This window comes from Heterodontus francisci, chromosome 19 (assembly GCF_036365525.1).
Source record: "Heterodontus francisci isolate sHetFra1 chromosome 19, sHetFra1.hap1, whole genome shotgun sequence".
Lineage (NCBI taxonomy): Eukaryota > Metazoa > Chordata > Chondrichthyes > Heterodontiformes > Heterodontidae > Heterodontus > Heterodontus francisci.
In genome coordinates this window covers 75313265-75332217 of record NC_090389.1, presented here as the reverse complement: position 1 = coordinate 75332217, position 18953 = coordinate 75313265, and the positions used below count along the sequence as shown (strand labels likewise).

Below are 18953 nucleotides of genomic sequence, written 5' to 3'. Positions count from 1 at the left end.
TGATGTCTGGTTCCAAGCTGGAGAACTTCAGTCTCACATCTGTTTCCACATTCAGGCGGCTCTTCTTTGTTTTCAGCTCCACAGGTTTTAAAAATCTGATCTCGCAGTTGTATGTTGTAACAGTAACATAAATGTTGCTTATGTCACGACCACGTGGTACAACATAAATGCTTCCCATTGTTCATCTCCCCACCTGACTGCAGAAAGTATATTTGTATTAGAGTTTAGCCCCTTGGTGTTTTATTTTTCAAATAAGCAGACAGTGATAGGTTTTCCTGTAGGTTTTAAAAACAGAAAGTCAATTGCTTATTGATCAAAACACCTTATCCCAAAATTGTTGCAACCACATCCACTCATGCATTCGCGCGCGCGTACGCACACACACACACACACACACACACACACACACACAAAAGAGACAGATAGAGAAGAGAAAAAGGAAGATGACTTTTAGTTGGGGGGCGGGGGGCAGCGGGGAGGTTACAATAAACCTGTTGAATTCTCTTGGAAATCAAGTTTTCAACGGATGCAGGCCTGAGATAAATGTACTTTTCTCTCTTGATTGAAGATTCAGTTGAAGGCAATGGGTTACTTTTAACTTTCCTTGCTGTATAATGTAGATGATGGATTCTGCAGCAGGACACATGTTTTTTTCTGGCTTGGCTAGAACACAAGCTGTGAGGATGTTGCTTTCCTCTCTCTCTCTCTGTGGCTGTCTTTTTTTAAGGTAAAGCTGTTATCTCTCACCTCTGTTAGGAGATGCTCTGGTTTCTTCCCCATGGTGATCGCACAATGTCCCAGGATGTGACTACTACACACCTTCTTTGTTTCAGAAGAAGTCATTTAATTCTGGAATATTTTAGGATAGGTGTAGGATGGGTTCATTTGACACCTTGTAGCTTTGAAGATTTGTCCTTTGTCTTTGTCAGACAGTTTGAATACACAAAAGGCCTATCCCTTTTTTCTTCAGTGGCCATTTTAGACCATTGCTCACTTATTAAAATAAAGGTTCATTTTTTAAAGTCGTAGCCAGTTTTTCATAACTCTTCAAAGTTAGTCCATGTTTGTTGAATCATTGCACTTCCAGTGTGCGTGACACTTATAAAACCGCATTATTGTCGCTCATCACATGAGTGGTGGGGTTGAACGTTCTGGCCTGTTCTCTAGTATGGCGTCGGCTGTGGCATTGCAGGTCAGCGACATGCATTTTGGACAAGACTGCGGACCACACCGTAATAACCACCGTAATAGAATCTACAACTTTGTGATCATTATGTTACTAGATTCTAAAACCATGCAAGATTCTGGAAATGTGCCAGTTACATTTAAACTATGTCGTGTTTATTATGATACAATTCACAATCAGCTAATTAAAATGTACTAAAACCAACTTTCACACAACGTGCTTGAGCATAAAGGATTCTGTTTGCATTTCCCTGAACACTTAAACCAATCATTTTGTCTGTAATACAGCTTTATTTGTTTTGAAACAAGTCACTTGCATGCAAGTAAACATTTTTGTTCTCGGTAACCTTGCTCCCCTTTCTGACTTGCCCATCTCGGAATGTGTGTCTTTGCTGCAATCCTAGTCCACTCTTTCTCCGACCACTCCAATTCAGCTGCTGATGTCTGTTGCCATTGCTAAGCTACTGCATTGGTCCCTCTCCCTCTTCCAGTGGTAGGAAATAACAGAATGCAGAGCTATGTCACCAACTGTAGTGTGAGTTAAAGGCCTGAATTTTACTGATCAGCCGGATGACCCGACGTTGGGGGGATGTTCGGGTCAGTGGAATGCACGGGTGTGCGGCGGGATTGCCGGAGCAATTTTACGAGCAAGAGCCAATGAGAGGCCAGCAGGCGGGGGAGCCGGCCAATTAAGGGTGGTGGACGGGTTATCGTGCTGGCAGCTCATTGTGAGGTGCCATTTTTGAAGGCATATGTACAGCATTCAGGCAGGCTGCAGACACAGGCTACAAAGGAGGGGGTTCATATCAATGGAGGAGCAGAGGAATGGCTTTAGTACAAGGAAGGGTCGCTCCATGATTCAGTGCCGCCTCCCTGGAAGTGCTCCTTCAGGCAGTAAGGCAAAGCAGAGATGTCCTGTTTCCAGCAGACAGGAGGAGGAGGATAACAACCCTAACGAAGAAGATATGGCTGGAGGTGGCACAGATAGTGAGCATCCGAGAGGTGGCTGCAAGTACCTGGATCCAGTGCAGGAAGGAATTTCATGACCTGGTGATGGCCAGAATTGCAAACTGGAAGCCCAGCATAAATTAAAAGGTGCCATAAAGAGGGAGGCCATGTGGTAGACCCATGCATGGGCAACACCAGGCACCAACGACCACATTGACACGCCCAGTTCACATGCACCCAAACCCCATGGTCAGTGATGGGTGAATGCTGCATATCTAAGGCTGAATGGCTGCCTCACCATGCCATCCCAGTGGCATGGTGCTGCACATTTACAGTGCCTCAGAGTGGCCATTACAGATGGTCCATGAGACAGGAGTCACACCCTATGGGCTGAAGTTTATGCTGCCCCAGCAGGTCCCACCCCCAGGACCCAAGTCGCAACCCCCTCCCCCCAAATGACTACTCTTGCCTCACCGCCATGACCGATTATCACCCCCCCCCTCCACCAGCGAGGCAAGCCCAACTTACCTGAAGTCCTGGCTCCATGGCTTTGGCTGAGCTACAGTCCCAGCAATGGCCACCGCTCCCAGTGGCGCTGCTGGGACTAAGAGCTGCCGGCCTGCTGATTGGCCGGTGGGGGGGGGGGGGTGGGGGTCACTGAGGCGGGACCTCCTCCCTCAGGCGGGTGGAAGTCCCGCCTTGGGACAATTAAAGCCCAGGGACCCGTAAAATGCGGCTCAGATCCTCGAGCTAGGCAGAAGCGGGTTCGCCACAGACTTTTACGTCGGTGACGAAGTCCCATCTACCTATGGTAAAATCTAGCCCTATATGCCTGTGCTTGTAAGAAAAGTGTGCTGATAATGCCAGGGATCATCAATGCATTATAAGTGCACCTTTCACGGATGCACCGCCATCTCAAGATACTGTGTCACTTCATTCCAGCACACCCTCCACCTGCGCAGATACACTCATGTCGGTGGGTTTTGTTGCATGTGTAAAACGGCTGGCACAATCTGGTGAGTACTGCACAGACGCACATGAGGACGGAATGGAGGCACTGACCGCTGAGTGTACTTTCCCTTGGAGGAGTGACGAGAGGGCCAGTGATGCTCAGCTCCATGCAGATGGTGAGACACGGGTGTCATCAGCAAAGTGGCAGATGCTTCAGCAACAGCCCAAAATGTGTCAACATCTGTCGGAGTTTCCAGAGGTAATGCAGTCCCATGCACAAACGATAGAGGAATCTATCCATGCTATGCGTTATGCAATTTCTGTGGCATGTGAGCCCATGGCATCCTCCTTTGAAACAGTGGTGACTTTCATGGAGAGAGACACATGGAGCATAGCAGCAGGTGGATGCAGGGGGTGTGCACGGACCTCCAGAGCATGGCCTCTTATGGTGTGATGGGTGGGCAAGATCTCTCCATTGCCAGGAGCTTAACCACTCTGGGCAACTGTGGGAGTGCATGTGGGGTTTGTAAGTGCTGAGAAGTGGCAGGCAATGGGAGCTTCTCTCAAGGCGCTTCATTCATTGGAGGCAGATCCTCAACCTCTTTCATGGAGACACCAATGCTGCGTGCTGGCCTGTTGACTGAGGCGGTCCCTGCACAGATACTAGTCGCCCTGAATGTGCTACGCCCCAGAAGGTCTCAGGCACCTACAGGACGCAGGCCACAGCTATTTCAGGCACCAGAGCAAGCAAGGCAGTAGGCTGTCCCCCCATCAACTCCAGACGCAGGCAGAGCACCCAGTAGAAGTAACCATAATCGAGTGCATAAATGCATGAGCTAGCACTTGGGGTGTCAATAGGTGATAATTATTTGTTAAATGCAGAACTCTTTAATGTTTTAAAGGTCTGGATATGCAATGTATAATGACTCAGGTATTTAGTTTGACGCTCCAGTTGATAGTGACCGATGTGGAAATAAATATATGGATGGTCTGTAAATGTGAGTGCCTCATGAGCGCCCGTGTTGGCAGAAGGCCTTGGCATATAGTGTTGACTGGTACAGAGAGATGGTAAGGGCCCCTTATGAAAGATCAGCAGGACCACCTCTGGGAGAGAACTTCTTGGTTTGGTGGCCTCTTGCACTCGACCTCATGTGAAGCTTCTGCCGATTGAAGAGTTGCAAGTCTCCCTGCCACGCATGTCACTGCCCAATGTCCTGGACTCTGTGGCACCATCTTCATCAGCTGGCACCCATTGAGGCCCCTCATGTTCATTTTCGTCCTCTGAGGATACCGCTTGTTCAGTGTCTTCCTTTGGCTCCAACGCTACTCTCCTCCGGAGCACCAGGTTGTGAACGTGCAGCAGACGACAGTGATGCAGGATAGCCTTGAGGGTGTGTATTGCAGATCTATCGAGGCATCTATATCTCATCTTCAAAAGGCCAATGGCCTTTGTAGTCATATGGAAGCGGTTGTATATGTCCTCTGCCTGTGTGTTGCGGTTGCCTACAGGCATCAGAAACCATGTCTTCAGTGGATACCCCTTGTCCCCCAGTATCCAGCCATGAAGGCATTCAGTTGGCTTGAACAGCTGAGGCAATTGGATGTAGGAGTCATGGCAGCTTCCTGGAAACCTCGCCCACACCTGCATGATCCACTTACAGTGGTCGCAGATAACTTGAACATTCAGAGAGTGGAATCCTTCCTGTTCACAAAGGTGCCTGACTAGTCTGAGGGAGCCTTGATGACCACATGAGTACAGTCAATGATCCCCTGCATCTGGGAAAATACAGCAATGGCCAAGAAGTCAACTGCCCTCTTGGTCTGACTGGCCTGATTGGTTGTGAACTTGACGGCCAAACGGTATATGGCATCCATGACCTCCTTTGTGCAGCGACGGGCCGCTGACTGAGAGATGCCACATAGCTCACCAGGTGATCCCTGGAACGAACCACAGGCAAAATTGTTGAGTGCGAACATCACCTTTAATGCTGCAGGCATTGGGTGTCTGCCACTTCCTAATGGCATCGACTCCTGCTCCAGCATATCGCACAGCACTGCCACTACCTGCCTGGAGAGATGCCATCGTCGTAGACATTGGTGGGGTCGGACATCTCCATGAACGCGAACTTCTGATGGTACACTTTGAGCTTGGTAGGGCCTTCTGTGACCATGATGCTGCCTTTTTGCTCCCATGCCTCCTCGGCCAAGGCCAATGGTTTCCTCAACCCGCTGGACCTCCTCTGGTCGCTGAACAGGCGCTCCATGTGGCTGCATCCCCTCTCTGTGCCACTCTCCTCCTCACTGGAGGAGTCAAACACTGAAAGCATTGACCTCAGTGTCAGATGAAGCCTCCACTGTGATGAGCCTCTCAAGAATCTTGTCCTGCCTCCAGTGGCTACTGTGGACCTTGGGAGACACCCTTCCACTTACTGCACTTCACTCTGGCCTCTCCCTCTGCAGTGCCTCCAAAATTGATAGCGCGCTTCTTCAAGACACAGCCTGCAGACAGCTTCACAGTATGGCTGCCAGTTCCCTCCACAACTCAATTGCTGCTCAGATTTCTTCTCCTTGAAGGATATGAGACTCTGAGCCCCTGGGCATCCTACGTGCCATTTGTAAAATCACGATAAGGAAGGCGAATACCTGACAAATGGCTGTTTAACAAAGTTAATTTCTTGCCCACTGCCAATGTATCTGCCACTGATATGTCCTGCACCCACATCTCTAAAATTGGTCAGCAGCAGGACAATGTAGGGGAGCTGACCTGACACGGGCCCATGTCATTTTACCAGCCCTCCTGCCTCCATTCTCCCGACCACGGGGATGGTAAAATTCTGCCCAAAGTCTCTACTGACTCAGAGGAGAATAGAGATGGCAATGGGTGAAAAGCAATAGAAGGAAAGATGGATCTCCCCTCTGCACAAGCAATACATTTACATGAATTCAGAGGATTAGGTTCTGCAAAAGTGGCAAGAATCATGGTTGAGGGTGGGTGATGATAGTCTGCAAATTCTGGTGATTAAAATACCCTTTTAAGTACACGCAGATGTCCTCTGTGATAGAATGTTTAGACCACCAGCCTGATGCTAGTATACTCAATGGAAGATTGGTTTGATAGAGGTCCATGGCCCTTATTGCAAACTCTATACCCTTGTCAATATACTGCTTGTATCCTACCCCACATCAAGGCCTCGCCATCTCTGTTCTTACTGACATACATTGGCTCCAGGTTCCCCTGTACTTATATCCAATATTTTCACTTTTGTGTTTAAGTCGATCCATGATGATGCCCTTCCCTATCTCTATAATCTCCTACAGCCCTATAATCCCTATATAATGACTAATGTAGTCAATGGAACTGAATATCAGGCATTATGTATAACAGGCGGCCGATCTGTTATCACCCATATTGGGCCACCACCTGAGATGAATTTCCACCCCTGTATCTGCAGAGGAGGAGGTCCCAGTACAATTTCAGATCCAATATAAAGACTGTCCTTATTCCTATACTGTATATTTGAGAATGTTGTACAATGTTATGTATGAATTCTAATTCAAGCATGACACCTGAACACTTGCGGAATACAAATAATGCAAATTCACCAAAATAGACCTATTATTCCTGGGCAACCAAGTGGTACTCTGATTTAAAATGCCTTTTTATCTCAGGAATATGACTTTACACTAGCCGAGGGAAATGATTCTGCTTTTTAACAGAAAACTGGGTGGCGCAGTATGCTAGTGTAATTGATTAGAAAGTAGGTAACTGCTATATTCTGAGAAACAATAGTGTGAAAGGTTATCGGGGGTAGGTGGAAATGTGGAGTAATCAGTTCAGCCATGAACCTATTGAATGGCGGAGGAGGCTTGAGGGGTTGAGTGGCCTACTCCTGTTCCTAATTTGTATGTTCGTATTTCAAAATGAGAGAGAAGTATTGGAATGATTCTTTGAAAAAATACAACAGACGGCTTCCCTGCAGAGACCAGTAATTACTCAAGTGACTACTTGGAGACAAGAAAAGAACAAACAGAAAGGTGTCAGAAGCTATACCTATCGAATCTGTGGTCGGGAGTTAATTTGGAGGCAATAGAAATTTAATGATGGCTCTGAGAGGTTTAAGGTGTTTAGAATCATTCTTGAGCAGAAATGGCGTTTTATGAGACAGAGGATAAAGTATGATATGGAGCAAATGTAAATAAAACATGATCCCAAATCTAGCTGTCTTTTGATTGACTGTGATTACTTGACAATGACAACTGTGTGCTACAAGGGAAATTATCCAAGTTATGTTATCCCTTGCCTTGTTGAGCATAAAATTCAAAAAAACACAACAATCAACAGAGAGACTGAAGTCAGAGTAAATCAAAAGATTGGCAAAATGAAAAAATGGACCGTGAGCTAATGAATGAGATACTAGAAGGGACAACCAAGAGCTTGATCAAAGAGATGGGCTTTAGAGGAGGAAAAAGACAGAGATAGTGAAAGAGGTTAGGGAGGGCTGAGGGCATGACAAACAACAGTGGGGCAAAGGGAGGGAGAATACATAAGTCGCTGGAGTCAAAGGACTGGCATGTTTGGGGATTATAGGGCTCTAAGAGATTACAGAGATCGAGAGGGGTGACATCATTAATGGTTTTTAAAACAAAGATGAAACTATTTGATCTAAGGTACAGGGCAACCTGAACCCCCTTGGATCTGTCGGGTAAGTAATTAAGGTAGTTAAGAAGTCAATTAAAAACAGTTCTAACCCTCAATTTTTGATTTCCCAGCCAGGGCAACTGTTTCCTGACCTGTCAGTAACTCACCAGTGTCGCCGAGGTAGGAACGGGAAGAGCTTCTTCAGTGAAACTGACAAGCTGGGAAGCTTTTAATCAGTAAAACTGAAGAAACCCAGACATAGCCAAGTGACAGGCTGCTGTTCAAAGCACTTCTTCTCTCAGAGAGTGCTTTCATTGCTTGACAGGTGGTTGCCAACGTCTTGGAAGGCACTTCACCTGTCTAGCAATTCACTCACCTTCAGTTGCATGTCCCTGCTGCCAGACTTCATCATAGCATGGGAGAAGCTTATTCAGCTGCACCTTGCACCTTTGATAAAAGACAAGAGCAGAAGCAACAGCAGCGCCATCTGCACCAACAACAGTACCAGTTGCAAACTCCTCAGTCACATGCCACAGCATAGGGCAGAGGGGATGGACATTGAGATTCAGCTGGAAGGAGGTGAGACCCCCAACAAAGGGTCTACAGGCAGAGGATTAGCTTCCTTGACATTCTCAGGAGGTTCAGGCTATCATGGCAGGTCCCTGCAACCCCACTGCAGCCTCCTGGATCGAAACCTCCTTCCCAGTGGAGTCAGTGGGCACACATTGCCAGTGGCCAATTAAGGTGTTTGACACTGGAGGGTCAAACACCAGCCCCCATCTCCACCCACCCTGCCTGGGTCTCTGCCTCTCACCAAGTTTTGTGCTCTCCTCCTGCAAGGAGAGAAAGCAGGGAGGTGAGAGTGTTCATAATGGCTTGTGGCGAGAGGACAGAAGAATACCATTTGTGGAGGGTGACTGGGAGGCATGGGTGCGAGAGGGAGATAGGATGAGTGTGCGTGTTGGCTGCTCAGATGGGGATCTTAAGTGTCTGCAGAGAGAGGAATGAGAGGAGCTGTAAGGCACCTGAAAGTGTTATGCCACTCACCTTCCTGAGCTCCAGAATCCTCTTGGTGCACCGTCTCCAGGCTGGAGGGGCCACACTCCTGCTGCTGACTTCCTCAGCCACTTCCAGCCACACCTGCTTGTTTGGAGAGGTTGGCCTCTTCCTCTCATCCTTGGGAGAGCTCACTTCATTGCAGCACCTCAGATCCTGCAGCAGGACCTCCAGGTAAGAGTGATAAACCTGGGCAGCAATGTTTCCAGGTCTTCACTCTGTTCCTGTGGTTGCTGCAGCCTTAAAATCCAAATGCTGTTGAGCTCTCGTAACCCATATCCTGGTCCTTTTATTTAGAAATCCTTCCTTTGACAGATCCAGCGCATCATCCCGCCCACCATCGCTGATTGGTCGGGGAACCCAGAGGCAGGATGCTAATGCCAAGGCTCTGGGAAAGAGTCTCGGCAAAGCCTGCCCCTTAGTAAGCCGGGTTCCTGACTCACAAATGGTCGCCCCGTTCCTGCCGGGATGAAGTGCAGAAGATTCCACCCTTGATGTGGGATAGGATACAGCAGGACTTCGGCAAGGGTATGAAGTTTGTGATGGGGGCCACAGACAATGGTTTCGATCTTCCCAATGTTTAGTGGGATACAGATTTATTTAACATCTGTTGTTGCTGAGTGGCGCAGTGGTTAGCACCGCAACCTCACAGCTCCAGCAACCTGGGTTCAGTTCTGGGTACTGCCTGTGTGGAGTTTGCAAGTTCTCCCTGTGAGCGTATGGGTTTCCGCCGGGTGCCCTGGTTTCCTCCCACAGCTAAAGACTTGCAGGTTGATTGGTAAATTGGCCATTGTAATTTGCCCCTAGTGTAGGTAGGTGGTAGGAGAATGGTGGGGATGTGGTAGGGAATATGGGATTAATGTAGGATTAGTATAAAATGGTCGGTTGGTGGTCGGCACAGACTCGGTCGGCCGAAGGGCCTGTTTCAGTGCTGTATCTCTCTATAACATCGATCAGGTAAATGAACAGTACTCAATAGCATACTTACAGTAATTTACTATCCTTCACAATATAAACGAACAAGGATTCCTGTTGAGCTAACATTCAACATAACAAGATCCCTGAAAGTGTGCTAAAGTTAACTCAGAGCCTAAGCTGACTGTAGACTGACTCTTGATCTGGGCCCCTTAGCCTGTCCATCAAAGGATTATAGCCAGTCAGGGATTCTGCCCCTTCTTGTAGGTCTCAGATAGAGTTGTCAAATTAAATCACCACCTCAGGATGTTTGATTCTTTGCCCTGTGCCAGAGGATTTGACTGACCCATTTCAAGATCTTGTGGAGTTATATCAGACAAATTATATCAACAAAGTATCACTTTTAATTACATAGATAGTTGCCAAGTATTTTGAGCACCCGTAATGGCTGGCAAATTATATCTGGTACAGCCTCGCTATCAAAGACACTATTCAGCAGAATAACACCAATGATTCTGCAGTCAGATGATATTAACATATTAAGTTACCCTTTGTTTGGCAGAACCCAAAACTCAAGAGTACATTAATTGACTACAGTCTGCAAGAACAAAATGCCTATTCCTGTACCCCGCAGAATCAGCAACCGAGAGACTAGTTTGGGCCTACTGTAAAGATCGCAGTTGATAAACGAACACTGCTACTGAGGTTTGCATTTTTCTCTATAGCGGAAGCCTGGCATATCCTCGGCAGATACAGTCACCAATCCTCCATGATTATCTTGAAGCCTCCAAATAGTAAAGATTAATCTCCTGGAGACTACTGTGAGGAACCCGAGAGAAATGTCATAGGGTGTTAAAACTATTGTGCCTTTTTCATTTTTTGTGACATTTTTGTTAGTTATAAAAATATTGGAGATGGGGGATAAGAGTTGTTTGATTGGAAGTTAAGAATCATACAATCAGGTATTCACTCTCCAATTGATGTGGGCAAGTGGTGCTCCATGGGGATGGACATGTGACATGTTGGGTGACCGATGGTGGGGCTGTTGGAGGTGGGAGGCCTTGTAATGAAATCTCCAGGAATCCATCCAACCAGAGTTGGCAGCTTTATGGTTAGAGTGAAATAAAAGCAAAATACTGCAGATGCTGGAAATCTGAAATAAAACCAAAAAGTGCTGGAAATACTCAGAATATTTGGCAGCACCTGTGGAGAGAGAAGCAAAGTTAACGTTTCAGGTCAGTCTGAAAACATGAGCCTGAGCTTCCTGTCGTTTGCCATTTCAACACACCCCCCCTGCCCTCATGCCCGCATCTCTGTCCTGGGATTGCTGCAGTGTTCCAGTGAATATCAATGGCACAGTGGTGCAGTGGTTAGCACCACAGCTCCAGCGACCTGGCTTCGGTTCTGGGTATTGCCTGTGTGGAGTTTGCAAGTTCTCCCTGTGACTGCGTGGGTTTCTGCCGGGTGCTCCAGTTTCCTCCCACTGCCAAAGACTTGCACGTTGATAGGTAAATTGGCCATTGTAAATTGCCCCTAGTGTAGCTAGGAGAATGGTAGGGAATTTGGGATTAATGTAGGAGGGGATGTGGTAGGGAATATGGGATTCATGTAGGATTAGTATAAATGGGTGGTTGATGGTTAGCACAGACTCGGTGGGCCGAAGGGCCTATTTCAGTGCTGTATCTCCCTACGACTCTATAATGCAAGCTCGAGGAACAGTACCTCATTTACCGATTAGGCACGCTACAGCCTACTGGACTGAACATCAAGTTCAATAATTTCAGAGCATGACAGCCCCCCCCTTTTTTTAGTTTTATCTTTTTTTTTAGTTTTACTTTGTTTCTTTTGCATTTTATTTTAGTTTGTTTCATCATTACACTTTTTTTACCATGTGCCTAACCCACTTTTTTTTTCATATTTTGCTTTTGGCTAGGGCTTTCATTTTTCTCTCATTTAACACCCTCTCTGCACTAATGCTTTGTCGTTCACCACACTATTAACACACTCTTTGCCTTTGTCCCATGACCTCCTTGTCAGTTATTCTCTGTGACCCTCTGTCCTATCAACATCTTCCCATTTGTTCTCTTTTGCCCCACTCCCACTTTATTTGCTTAAAACCTATTACATTTCCAACCTTTGCCCGTTCTGATGAAGGGTCACTGACCTGAAATGTTAACTTTGCTTCTCTCTCCACAGATACTACCAGACCTGCTGAGTATTTCCAGCACTTTTTGGTCTTATTATGGTTAGAGTGGGTTGTCCGCCCGTCACAAGCATGCGCCCTTGAGGGGAGCGTGCTTAAAACTCTCCATTTAATGACATTTTCTCCAGACTATTTTGAAGTGACACACAAACTATTTCTAAAACATTATTGGACTGCAAACTTGGCTTCTTGTGGAGGCTGGGCCTTTATTTTGTATTTTTGTTAGTGTTGAGTATTGATAGTGACTTACCAGTGTGAAAATAGCAAAATATTTTGTAAACATTCCTTCAAACTCTTGGCTCAGGTTGAAAAATAAAACATTTGTATCTTTTGTCCGTTCTGCCTCCTGATTTTAATGTGTTAGGCCGGACTCTACCTTGCATGCAGAAGGGGGAAATTGTACGTTCTTTTGCAATGTGCTGATTTTCAATGGGGTTGTAAATAAAACTTTCCACTACCTCAAAAAAAAAGCATGCGCCCTTGACTATAGCTGCTTTGCACGGTCAGGGTCGTTTATATTTAAGGAGGCTGGGAAGTCTGCATGTGCGGGGGTGGGCAAGGGGGTAGAGGGACTGGTTTGTGGGAGATCCCAGAGGCTGGTCACAGGTTGGCCGGTGTACTCTTTATTGCCTGGTACAGCTGTTTTATTTTATATTGAGAAAAGGCGTTTTAACATAGTCACCGCCCCTTTTTCATGGGAATTTGGTCTTTCCCGGGGGGCTGGAAACCAACAGGAAAGTTGGCAGCATTGTATATTTGCCAGCACTTCCGGTGGGAGATCCAAGAATGGGAAGAGGAAGTAGGGAGTTGCTGGAAACGCTCCGTACAAAGTTTCACCTCCATTCATTTGACTAATGTCGGGGAGAGTGAAGCTTAATTAATTAAATCTCGACCTGGCTGTTCAAAAAATGAAGAGTGTTCCATTCCTTTGCGTTAACATCCATACATGTTATGTTGAAGCAGTTACTGCACTAGAATGAGTAAATAGGGTCGACAGGACTCTAACAAGCTTCTGAGATTGCCAACCATTTCGATTATTATTCATGTATTCCAATATTTGTTTTCCTGTGAGGGCTCAAATCATAATCTTTTCTTACAAATCAGCATGTTACATTTATGATGGAGAAAATGTGATTAATTTGTCAAGTAACTAAACAAAATTAATGCTGTCAATGATTGCAACAGCAAAAATTAATTTACAGGTAGTGCTGTTCCATAGAATCTCACAATTGCTCTCACTGGAGTGAATACAATGTATTGATAAATCCATGTTATTTCTTCTTTTTCTGTCATGGGGAACATTAACTGCAATTATTTCTAATTACTGTATCCCGATGATTGTGTTGCGACATTCGGAAGATAAAACAAACTGGAACGAGGATTTATAATTTAATAGACTTCTTCCATTCCATCTGTTAGTGTATGTTACACTAGAGAGAAAATAATCTATATTTGATTTTAATCACTTACTCACAACTTACAAATACACACAGATTCACTCGTTCAAAGCAAGGCTGCAAATTTTGGCACCATAGTACCAGTAGTTTTGGTGCTACGGATGCCGGTTAGGTGAAAAATAGTGCAGAGGCTGCTCCCGACTAGTTCTGATGAAACCCGCACGATCGCCATGTTGCAGATTGCGATAACGCAGGTGTGACGTGTGCGTGCTCTAAGTATGCAGAACAGGCAGATCGTGATGTTAATCAGCAACTAATGCTGATTTGATACATGACTTGCCATTTTCAGCCTCCCCGCTTTAGTTAATGCCATCGCGTAAACATGCACAGCTGAACATGTGTTCAGCTGCATGAGGGACCCTCAAAGGGTCCAGCCAACTTGCGAGCTAATTGCTTATTACTATCTACTGGCTCTTGCAGAGTTTGCAGGAGTATTGGGTTGTTGGAAGTGCTCTGAAAAGTTGGTAAAGTCTTCAGGGAGCGGTGTTGAATGGTAGGAAGGTGTTGGTTGTTACTGGAAGGCCTCTGAGTATACCACTTGCTCCCAGTCATGGGGGCTAAAGTTGCAGTCCCCTTGTGCTGCAGCTTTGGTGGGAGATGGAGTGGAGGCAGCAAAGAAGACAAGCTGCTCACAGAGGGAGGAGGGGGAGAGCTCGCAGAAGGTGGCCTTATGCAGCTAGGGTCTTCAGGAAGCACTTCTCCTACCTGCACGTAAGCCAGCAGCAGTGTGTTCAGTGGCTGCACTTCACCAGGGAGATGGTCACAGAACTGTGCCACCTCTTGGGACCAGACCTGCAGCCTCAGAGCAGAGAGAGGATGATGCTGCCAATAGTCATCAAGGTGCAACAGTTCTGCTGCATGGACACTCAGGAGAATCCCTCTATTGCTTGCTAGAACGGGTGCCCCAATTCGTGGTGGTCTGTTGCATCCTACACAACTTGACCATCATGAAGACAGAAATATTGAGTCAAGTATGACACAGAAGAAGGCCATTCGGCCCATCGAGTCCATGCCAACTCTCCACGGAGCAATTCAGTTAGTCCCACTCCCCCGCTTGATCTCTGTAGCCCTGTCCAACTTCTTTTTGAAATCATTGATTGTCTTTGCTTCCACCACTCTCATGGGCAGCGAGTTCCAGGTCATTACCACTCGCTGCGTAAAAAGGTTCTTCCTCATATTCCCCCTGCATCTCTTGGCCCAAAGCCTTCAATCTGTATCCCCTAGTTCTTGTGCCATCAGTTAATGGGAACAGTTTTACCTTGTCGATCTTATCTAAGCCTGTCATAATCTTGTACAACTTGATAAAATCTCCCCTCAATCCCCTTTCCTCCACGGAAAACAAGCCCAGGTTTTTCCAACCTAACATTGTAACTAAAATCCCATTTTCCTGGAACCATTCTGGTCAATCTCTGCACCCTCTCAAGGACCCTCACATCCTTCCTAAAGTGTGGTGACCAGAACTGGACACAATACTCCAGTTGGGGCCTAACCAGAGCTTTTATAAAGGTTCAGCAAAACTTTCCTGCTTTTGTACTCAATGCATCTATTTCTGAAGACCAAGATCCCATATGCTTTGCTAACCACTCTCACTATGTTCTGCCACCTTCAAAGATCAATGCACATGCACCCCCCACCCCCCCTTGCCCACCACCATGACCCTCTGTTCCTGCACTCTCTTTAGAACTGTGCCATCAAGTCTATATTGCCTCACCCTATCCCTTATGCCTTGTCACCAAGGGTTCAGTGACCACGTAAGGAGGAGGAAGAGGAGGGGGAATAAGGGAGGTGGCAGCTGACAAGTTCACATTCCGGATGGGCTGCCTGTAAGTGCATCAGAAGCTGGTTCCCTTGAATGAAACACCAGATCATCAATCCTCAACACTTCCCACGTAACCATCCTCTATTACGAACCATCCTCTTGGTCACAATTCTGAAACAAAAGCCACCACAAAACAACCATTACACACCAACTTTATCCAGCAACACATCTAATACTCCATACAATACTCAGCTAATCACCCTTGTGCATTCCCTTGGTGCCTGTCTTGCGGATGCCTTTATATGACCTAGTGGTCCTATGCAGTGTTACTCCAGTGGCTGCAGCATGGCTGGTGGAAGGCTGCTGACTTTCAATGGGGGAGACAGCAGATGGTCTTTCAGGACATGTTCGAGCAGCTCTGGGTCTTGAAGTTCCGGCTTCAAGCTGCTCCACCTCGGCACTGGCGGCAACAGTCTGGGATGGCTGGCTGACAGGCAACAGCAGGGGCAGTGGCGGAGTGGCAGTTGTGAGAACACAAATGTTGTCATCTTGAAAGAGGACAGCAGGTTTGTGCTCCATCGAGTTACAGCCACTCCCCTGAGGTGGCACTTACACAATCCCAGTAATCTGCTGCAGCACCGATAGCTGAACTGATGTGAGACCCTGAAAGTCCCTTTCAGCACTGGTACCCACGGCTGTGATGGCATCAGTCTGAGCCTGCATGGCAACAAGCAGAGATTTCGTGACCTCATGTTCCACTGCAACACTTAGACATAGCGTGGCTTCTGCTGCAATGGAAGCTGAGACATCTGCCATCAGACACTGCATCATTGCATCAAATATTCTCATGGAGTCGGCCACCACTTCCATGTTGAAAAGGATGGGTTCCAAGCTCTGCGCCAAGTCCTGTTCCAAGCTGGACTCCTCCATGCTCGTCGACATTGACAACAAATTCTCTAGCAGGCCTATCGATGCACCAAGCATTTCACTGTGCATGTCCATCAACCTTTTCCTGCACATCGTCTCATCGAAGTCCTCATCTCAGTCCTCTGCAGCTGAACTCGTGTGCAACCTCGCTCTCCAGGGTGCTGGCACACACGCTATCCTTTCCCCCTATCCTGGTTACAGCCCACTCATGCCTGGTGCCTCACGATGGGTTTTAAAAATTCATTTCTGGAATGTGCATGTCACTGGCTACGCCAGCATTTATTGCCCATCCCTAACTGGCCTTGAGAAGGTGGTAGTGAGCTTCCTTCTTGAACTGCTGCAGTCCTTGGGGTGTAGGTACACCAACTGTGCTGCTAGGAAGTGAGTTCCAAGATCTTGACCCAGCAACAGTGAAGGAATGGCGATATAGTTCCAAGTCAGGATGGTGTGTGGCTTGGAGGGGAACTTGCAGGTGGTGGTGTTCCCATGCATCTGCTGCCCTTGTCCTTCTAGGTGGTAGAGGTTGCGGGTTGGGAAGGTGCTGTCGAAGGAGCCTTGGTGCGTTGCTGCAGGGCATCTTGTAGATGGTACACACTGCTGCCACTGTGCGTCGATAGTGGAGGGAGTGAATGTTGAAGGTGGTGAATAGGGTGCCAATCAAACGGGCTGCTTTGTCCTGCATGGTGTCGAGCTTCTTGAGTGTTGTTGGGTTGTTGGAGCTGCACTGATCCAGGCAAGAGTATTCCATCACACTCCTGCCTTGTGCTTTGTAGATGGCGGACAGGCATTGGGGAGTCAGGAGGTGAGTTACTCGCCACAGAATTCACAGCCTCTGACCTGCTATTGTAGTCTCAGCATTTACGTGGTTGGTCCAGTTCAGTTTTTGGTCAATGGTGACCCCCAGGATGTTGATAGTGGGGCATTCAGCGATGCTAATGCCATTGAACATTCGGAGGAGATGGTTGGATTCTCTCTTGTTTTGGTCATTGCCTGGCACTTGTGTGGTGTGAATGTTACTTGCCACTTATCAGTGCAAGCCTGGATGTTGTCCAGGTCTTGCTGAATATGATCATGGGCTGCTTCAGTTTCTGAGCAGACGCGAATGGTATTAAATATTGTGCAATCAGCAAACATCCCCACTTCTGACCTTATGATGGAGGGAAGGTCATTGATGAAGCAGCTGAAGATGATTGGGCCTAGGACACAACCCTGAGGAACTCCTGCAGTGATGTCCTGGGACTCAGATGATTGACCTCCAACAACCATAACCAACTTCCTTTGTGCTAGATATGACTCCAAACAGCGTAGAGTTTTCCCCCGATTCCCATTGACTCCAGTTTTGCTAGGGCTCCTTGATGCCATGCTCAGTCAAATGCTGCCTTGATGTCATGGGCAGTCATTTGCACCTTACCTCTGGAGTTCAGCTCTTTTGTCCACGCTTGGACCAAGGCTGTAATGTGGTCAGAAACTGAGTGGCCTAGGCGGAACCCAAATTGAGCATTAGTGAGCTGTGTGTAGATCCTGCCTCTATAGTAGCCTCTAATGTTCACGCAGTCCCAGTATCTGATCAAGTTGGCTGGGCAGCAGTTCTTGGGTATCTGAAAGCATAGATGCACAAAGGGAGGTTTGGGTTGACTGATGGTGTGGGGTGTGGTTAAGCAAGAGGTGCCGTTACATGTAGGGGTGAGGGGGAAGTGGAATTTGAGATGATGGATTACACAAGGGTACACTGTCATCCTTGATGGCTTCAGGGATGCTGCTGGCCATGGCTCAGTGATGGCCTCTCTAATTATCCCCAGCACTGTCTCCTCCATGGGTGTCAGCACATCGTGCCATGCCTTCCCCCACTCCCGCCAGTTTGCTGCTGCAAAAGAGAGGGAAGTGTGTCAGTGAGCGTGTTGCAATGTTTTGGGGTGACGAGCCTGCCGCAGTTGAATAGTTGGCAGCGTTTGTAAGTTGTGAGATCTGAGTGTGCGACTTTCAGCAGTGCAAATTGTGTGAAGGTGAGGTGAAGCATGTCAATGTGAAGTTTGAGTTATGGGTGATGGAGATTGTTGGTAGATGAGCGAAGGGTGCGTGGTGAACATAGTAGTGCGTGAGGCTAGTGGTGCAGTTGGTAGGATATGGAATGTCAGGATGCATTCACTGACCTTGACCAATCATGTGAGGACTTTAAACCTTTTGTGACACTACATCCAGGTCTTCAACATCAAACTGGTAACATTGCCCGCCACGGCCACCTGCTCCCACTGCCTTTGGAGCAGCTGTCTGGAGGGTTGCCTGGTCCCCTGAGGGAAGAGAACCTCTCTGGTCCTCCTCCTGCACCAACGATTCCAATGCAGCATCCAAAAACCTGGCAGCATGCTCTCTTGCCTGTTGTGCCACTTCGGTTCTTTCTTGATGGTTTTCAAGTTCCAGCCCCTGCTGCAGCCAGAATGCACCTCACCTTTAAGAGGTGCAGTCTGGCTTTAATTAATGCAGGCTAACTTTAAGTAGTGTCAGCCTGGCACAAAGTTGGGCCCCCTGCTGAGGCATGCAGCCACTCAAGCGGCACATTGAGCTGCATGCCACAACCATGGAAATGAGCAGGCAGTACGAGGTTTGTGTGCTGCCTGCATCACTTTCATTGGGCGCAGGGTAATTGAGAATCGCAATTCCTGTGCTCGATTTCGGGGGCAGGTAGTCTAACTATGGCTGTCCACTTGCATGGGTTTTAAATGCATTAATTCTGCACCTGTTAGTGCAACATAATTTGGGATTCCTCTCTGGCATTTTTGTTTAATCTCCATCTATCTGATTAATTTCATTGATTATTTAAGGTGCTATCCTGCTCACAGTTCTGGATAAGGAATTTATTTTTTCATTAGTGACACAAATCATTAATTGGTACTAGATGAGAGCTGTATAAATCTT

At 47.1% G+C, this 18953-nt stretch overlaps 1 protein-coding gene across 5 annotated transcripts in view; it reads right to left on the bottom strand.

The window, feature by feature from the left end:
• The window catches only part of LOC137380207 (copine-9-like), a 427604-nt gene that overhangs the window by 39045 nt on the left and 369606 nt on the right, over nt 1–18953 (bottom strand). The window lies entirely within an intron of this gene.